This window comes from Penaeus monodon, chromosome 38 (genome assembly GCF_015228065.2).
Source record: "Penaeus monodon isolate SGIC_2016 chromosome 38, NSTDA_Pmon_1, whole genome shotgun sequence".
Lineage (NCBI taxonomy): Eukaryota > Metazoa > Arthropoda > Malacostraca > Decapoda > Penaeidae > Penaeus > Penaeus monodon.
Window position 1 is genome coordinate 15,100,169 of NC_051423.1, and position 7,500 is coordinate 15,107,668.

Below are 7,500 nucleotides of genomic sequence, written 5' to 3' on the forward strand. Positions count from 1 at the left end.
TAACTTTCCATTCTCCCACTTTTTGAATTTGGTTGAGAGGTCTTAATTTCTTTATTGCTTTTCCTATACCCAATACTCCTAAGGAGTCTTCAATAATATATTTTTTGAATTCAGATTTGTTTATTGATTCCGCTAGTTTTATGGGATTATTGAAGTTGGAAGATTTTGTTTCATCTGCAAAGCTTATTATGATAACATTAGGGTTATCTTGCCTGTTTATTGTTGGTGTGATCGGTTGTGCTTCTACGTTGTTCCTGCCAGTTTCGTGTTTTCTTGGATGCTTGGGATTTGGATCTCATTCGCTGTCACTGTTTTCTCTTGGTCTTCTATTTGATTGGGAATCGTAAATCATTTCATTTTGAGTTCCAGGTTTTTCTCCTGGTTCTGGATTAAATTCAGTGTCCATTAATTAGCCTTATGTTCACTGCACTCAAAGTATTAAGGTTTGTTTAGATGTTCTCTCCGTGAAGGTTCGAATGGTTCTGGGTCATTTTCTAGTTTTAGTTTATGTAAATGTTGTTTTAATCTTGTATGCTTTGTTATAATTCTTATTACGCATACATCTAATTTTCTGTTTTTTGATCTTATCCATGGTTGTGGTTGGTTGTTTTTAATTAGGTAATTTTAAGTGTTTAGTACATTATTTAAGTCACTTTCCCAATTCTTTTGGCTGTTTGCTTTAATTTCATTTATGATGTTTCTGGTGTCATGGGGTATCTTTATGGGGTTCGTTGTGTTGTGGGCTTTTTTTGCTGCTGAGCAAAGCAGTGCTGGGATCCACTGTAAGATTATTTTATATTTCTGAATTGTTAGTGGTTTTAATAAGGTTTGTATTCTGTATATCAGGTCTTTATTTGTTTTTGGACTGTGATTGTGAAAATCACTGCTTCTGTTATTTTATTATTTTGTATGTAAGTCCTTGCTTCATGGCGTATAATTCAGCTTCCAAAATTTCTGTTGCCGATGGAAGTGTCGATAATGTGACGAGATTGAAATCTCTTATATAGATTTCTGCTGATTTTGAATCTGGATTTTGTATTTTAGTTCCATCTGTGAATATTTTTTTACAGTGTTTATATTTGGTATTTTCCATCATATGAAAATGATTTTGTATTAATTGGTCTGGCATATTTTTTGTAAAGTCGTCCATAAAATTTGTTTCTGTACATTTTGTTATTTCATACCAAGGTGGTAATGGACTGATGTTTGTTGTGATATTTATATTTATCTTTATCTTTAATTCTTTAATAGCTTCCATCACTTTGTACATAAAAGATTTTTTTATCTTTATTGGTATTATATTCCAATATTTCTTTAGTAATTAATTGTTTTATTGGCATGTCATTTTGTTTATTCAGTGTCTTGATTAGTTGTATGCATTCTGTTTCTTTTATTTGTTTTTTTATAGATGCTAGGTTTGTCAATGCTTGTAACATAATTATTGGTGATGATTTAAAACACCCTGTAGCTATTTGCATTGCCTCATTTTGTAACATTTGTAATTTCCTTATTTCACAGCCATTACTTCCCCCATAGATTGCTAAGCTGTATTCTATTTGGGGTTTTATATAGATGTTATAGAATGTTATCATTGTTTTTCTTTTTGCACTCCAACTTATTGATAATTTCTTCATTATATTTATTCTGTTTAGAACTTTTATTTTTAAATTCTCTATATGTTTTTTTCAGGTGAGTTTTGGTGCATCAAATGTCAGGCCTAGTATATTAGTATTTGAGGAGAATATTAGTTCTCTATTACCTATTTCTATTTTTGGTATTTGTCTGATCATTTTGTTTGTGAAACACATTACTTTGCTTTTTGATAAGTTTATTTTGAAGTCCCATTTATCAGTCCATTCTGAGACCTTTTTTACTCCTCTTTCTAATTTATTTATTGCTTCTTCGAGGTCTTTACTTGATGTCATGAGTGTGACATCATCTGCATAGATAATTTTGTGGTTGTCATCTGATACCTCTAGGTCCGACATTAGTATGTTGAAAAGGGTTGGGCTTAAAGGAGATCCTTGAGGTACTCCCCTTGTATTCTTTTCTTTTTCTGTTTTGGATTCTCCTATTGTGATCTGAAAAATCAGGTCTTTCAAAAAATTACTGATGAAATTGAATGGTGAGCCTGTTATTCTCATTTTTGCAGCTTTGATAACTATTGCTTCTTGGTTAGCTGAGTCAAAAGCTTTTTTGAAGTCAATATATGCTATTAGGGCATACTTTTTTTCTCTTTTTGCTTTATTCATGTATAAATCTATTATTTTTAGTGCATCAATTGTGGATTGATTAGGTCTGAAACTTATTTGATATATATATATATTTTTTTTATTTTTCTAACCACTATACAATTCTTCTATTATTTATATTTTCAAAGATTTTTTCTAGGCATGATGTTCTACTTATAAATTGGTAGGATCCTGCATCTGTAGGGTTTTTATTTAACTTTAGTATTGGGTTGACTAAAGCATTTTTTTGTTCTTCTGGGTACTGTCCTTTGCACCAGCAATAGTTTGTGATTCTTTGTATGTTTTGAGTTAATTTATTAGGGGCCTGTTTGTAGAATTCATACATTATTTCGTTCGGGACCATATGCTTTTTTGTTTTTTGCCTTTGTTATGGCAATTTTTACTTACTTCTTTTTAGTTCTTCAGTATCTGGGAGTTCTAGTAATGCCTTCCTTTCATTTATTGTTAGTAATTTTTTGGGTGGCTTTTTGATAATTCTTTTAAATTCTTCCTTGAATAATTCTAGCATCTTTCCAATACTGCTAAGTTGTTGTGTATGATTGGGTATTCAAATGTTGATGTTTTACCAGTAAAGCTTTTTATAAAGCTCCATACCTTCCTTGATGGTGTTTTAAAATCTAGTGCATTACAGTAGTTTTCCCAGGATTTTCTTTTTTCTCTATTTGTCTGTCTAGCTACTGCTAGATGTTTTCTCTATTGAAAATGGTTTTCTTGACTGTTTTTTTTTCTCCATTTATTATATGCTTTATTTCTTTTATTGCTTTGTTGTAAATTGAATTCCACCATGGTTTATTTGGCTTATTTGTCTTATAATCATGTTCAAAATATAAATATTTTGAACCTATGTCTTTTAATAAGTTGGTTAATTCTTTAAAGGTTTTTATGTTTTCAATGTCTTTACCTTCTACTTTTGGTATTTCCTCCATCCTTCTGTAAATTTCCATTTCTTTAGGATGTGTTTTTTGGGGAAGGTTATCTTTTATGATAACTGGTAGGTGGTCACTTCCTAAATTACATCCTGTCTCTACCTCAAAATGGCTTAGTGTTGGTGACGTTATTATTAGGTCAACAGTGCTTGTTTTTCCATTGTTAGGGTCTATTCTTGTGCTTTGACCTGGGGGTGTTAGCAGCATAAGATTATTGTGAAGGATGATCTCAAATATATTTTTTCCCATGATATTTGATAGTCTTGGATTTAAATTTGGATTCCAATATGTATGGTGTGCATTAAAATCTCCCATTATCATTTTTGGTTCCTCAATTTATTCTATATGATCTAATTTTTCTTTCCTTATATTATTACATGGATTGTATATAAGTAAAATATTTAGCCATTTATTTCAGTAGTTGATCTTTATTCCAAGAACTTCTAATTTTTTTATGAATTGGTCTGTTAGATTTATAAGCTTATATTGTAGTTCTTTTCTTATGCAAAGTGCTAGACCTCCGCCTAATTGTTCTCCTCTGTCTTTTCGTATTATTCTGTAATTTTTCAAGTTAAAGTTGTCTTTTTCCTTTAACCAGAGTTCACATAATCCTATCAAGTCTGGTTTCTCTTTATTTGCCAAGTATTCTAAATCATTTTTTTTTATTCAATACTGACCTAATATTACATAGGATGGCTTTATTCATTTAGATGTTTCATGACTTCTTTGATAATAGGTGTTACTTCATTTATTGTTTCCGTAATGACTTCTATTGTTGCTTTTTTAGAGTTTAGGCTGATTATTATGTTTGATATAACACTGATTATCTTCATTGTATTCATCCATGAGAAATCTTTATTTAATTGAGTGTCTCTTTGTGTTTTTCCACTCCTTATTGGGTTTCATCTCTCAGTGGTGTTGGTAATGACCACATTATTGGGGAATCTTGATTTTTTTTTGTTGACTGAGTCTTGTATTTCATCTCTATTGATCTGCAAGTTTTTTCCTGACATGCTTGCCTCATCTTTTTTATTTTCATTTGCGTTTTGATTTTTAGGTCTTGTTGGGGTTCTCTGCCCTAATGGTATAATTTGGGATTGACTTAAATTCTGGGTGTATGTTTGTGTTGTTGTGTGTTCTGTTGCTTGTAAGTTTACATGTTCTATTAGTTATATGTTTGTGTTTTTCTTTGCTTGTTGGTTGTTTGTGTGATTTGTGTTTTGGCTGGTTCTTGGGTTTATTGCAAAGGTTCTTGGATTTGGAGTCTCTTCTTTCTGAATAGGCTTTAACTCTTGAAATTGTTTCTTAATTTCTATGTCATTTGGGGTTATATTCTTTATATTTATATTCTGAGCCTCTCTAGGTATTTTGCATTGGTTTGTATTGGGTGGGTGATCACCATGACAGAAAAAGCAGTAATCTTTTATTTTTAATTCTTATCACTTCTACTATTTCATTATTGTTCCTACTTATTATTTTCACCTTCTCTTTAATTTCTTCTGGGGATTTGATTTAGAGGTTTTAATTTTATGTTGTTTACCTCAAATCTTACGGCCTTTCCTGTTTCTAAGACTCTTAGGGAATTTTCTTTCATATATTTTTGAAAGTCTGATTTGTTTATGGCATTTGAGGCTTCAGATTCACCACTTCGGTTTGGTTGTGGCTGGATTGTGTTCCGTGAAGTTTCGTTCTTCCGGGGATGTTTGGGATGTGGGTCTTCCTCGCTGTCGTTTTTCTCTTGTGGTCTTCTATTTGATTGAAAATCGTAGTCCATATCACTTTTACCAGGGTTTTCTTCTGGATCTGGATTGAAATTTGTGTCCATTAACCCATTGCCGACGGGTGGCATGTACACATATGCCATGGCATGGCGGGACCATCTGCCGGGGGCACGTGCGCACATGCCATAGAGTATGTATGGACATGCCATGAGTTTTTTTTTATTACAATCACGGCAAAAGATAATTTTTCTGCCAGTGAAAGTGTGATTAAGTTGGTTTCAACACTTTCTCATTTTTACCATGCAACAAACCAAAAAAATGCAACAAACCGACGTTTTCAACTTCATGATGCCGCACACTGCTTATTTTATTCAGACTATAGACCGAATAATGATCAACTATGGAGTCTATATAACAACAAAAATACCCTTCAGTCTCGATTTATCAGGAAGTTTGGCAAGTAGAGACTTTAAAAGATAATGAAAACTGAAAATACAACATATCTTCGTAGTATTACGAAGAAAAGGCATGGGATGCTGGTATTTGGCATGAGTGGTCGCGCATGCTAGGGTGACAATATAAGCCCCCAGCAGCGAGGCCCGGGCCTCTATGAATGCTACCCGTCAGATATGGGTTAAAATGTCTTATGTACACTACTCTCAGTTAAGTTAGAAGTACTGCTAGATTTTTACTCTATGGTGGTACGGACCGGTCTCGTGCACACTTTCTTCTTCTTTCTTGTTATAGGGTTTTAGACTGTTGTTGCCTCAATCCCCTGGATCCTTTTTTTTGCTTCTTGTTTCTTAAATTTTATAAGTTAATTTAGTTGTATGTAGGAAAATCTTTGTGTACACATTACCGTTTTTGTGTTCATGCATTAATATCGTTATTTTCTGTAGCAAATGATAAGGAAGTATTGTTAATTGTTTATGAAGTGACCTCACCCCTCTGAGACAGACCCTATTATGCCAGCCACTTTCAGGAATCCCTAAAACATCACCATAAGAACCAAGATGCTTCTAAACCTGGGAGCTTCACCCCCAGACCCCACTGATGCCTCTTTCACTATTTGCTATTTGCCCCTGGACCAACACCCGGTTGCCATGGACTTACCTCCCGTGTGGCATTAGTCGCAGCATATTTTCTTCCTTTCTAATGTTATGGCTCATGCAAATTATTTGATATATCTGTGAATGTAGTTTTTCTTTTCTTTATAAAGATATGGTTTCATTTTCCTGTAAATGTATAACAAAGTATTTCATGTTGTACAACTTTCTTATCATTAGCTTGTGAAAAGTGTCTTGTTTTCTCTTGTCTCCCTTACAAGCAGAATTTACCTTGTACCATATGGCTGTGTGAAACTGAACCTAATACCCAGAGAACAACATGTACCAAAAGTTAATTTTCCAACTATGACAATCGGATCTTCCCTGACATATTTATTCATCAGATTTGTTCTTGTGCGATGAGAACAAATCTGATGATCATTTCCATTGCATTCTCTAGCCGACAATCTTGATGTGATTTGAAAAGTCCCAATAGCAGGGGAGGGCATGAAAGTAGATCGGGGAAATTGTGAGGTAAAACAGGCTGAAATAACAAGAATAGAGAACAGAAGTGTGTAAAACAAGCACAAAAAATGCTTGAAATTGGATAATGAAAATCTACGGATTTCTCTGCCATCTTTGAAAGTCTACTGACTGATGAGCCAACTTTTGAAAAACTCTCCGGGAATCAAACCCATCATTCAGTAAAAAATTACAGTATTTCAGATAATCCAGATCCCCCGTTGTAATCATACATTGCGTCCTAACCAATAAACCAACCTAACCCTAACCCTGTGGAATTTATACACTACTATCTGTATATTTCCTAGAGTCCCCTGGACCTCCATGGTAAAATATACACTTAGCCAGTGGACTATGCCCCCTTGACCCCCGTAGTAATATACAAGCCTAGCCAGGGGGCTGTGACCTCTGGACCCCTGTAGTAATTTATATGCCTAGCCAGGAGTCTACTTAATAATAATAATCATTATTATTATTTATTTTATTATTTTTTTTTTTCTTCTCCACTCTTCTTCTTCTTCTTCTTTTTCCTCTTCCTCTTTTTCCTCTTCTTCTTCTTTTTCCTCTTCTTCTTCTTCCTCTTTTTCTTTTTCTTCTTCTTTTTCCTCTTCTTCTTTTTCCTCTTCTTCTTCTTTTTCCTCTTCTTCTTCCTGTTCTTCTTGTTCTTCTTCTCCTCCTCCTCCTCCTCCTCCTCCTCCTCCTCCTCCTCCTCCTCCTCCTCCTCCTCCTCCTCCTCCTCCTCCTCCTCCTTCTTCATCTTCTTCTCCTTCTCCTTCTTCTCCTTCTTGTTCTTCTTCTTCTTCTTCTTCTTCTCTTGTTGTTGTTGTTGTGTTGTTGTTGTTGTTGTTGTTGTTGTTTTCTTCTTCTTCTTCTTCTTCTTCTTCTTCTTCTTCTTCTTCTTCTTCTTCTTCTTCTTCTTCTTCTTCTTCTTCTTCTTCTTCTTCTTCTTCCTCCTCCTCCTCCTCCTCCTCCTCTTCTTCTTCTCTTTTTCCTTTTCCTCTCCCTCCCAATCCTTTTCCTCCTTTTCTTCTTT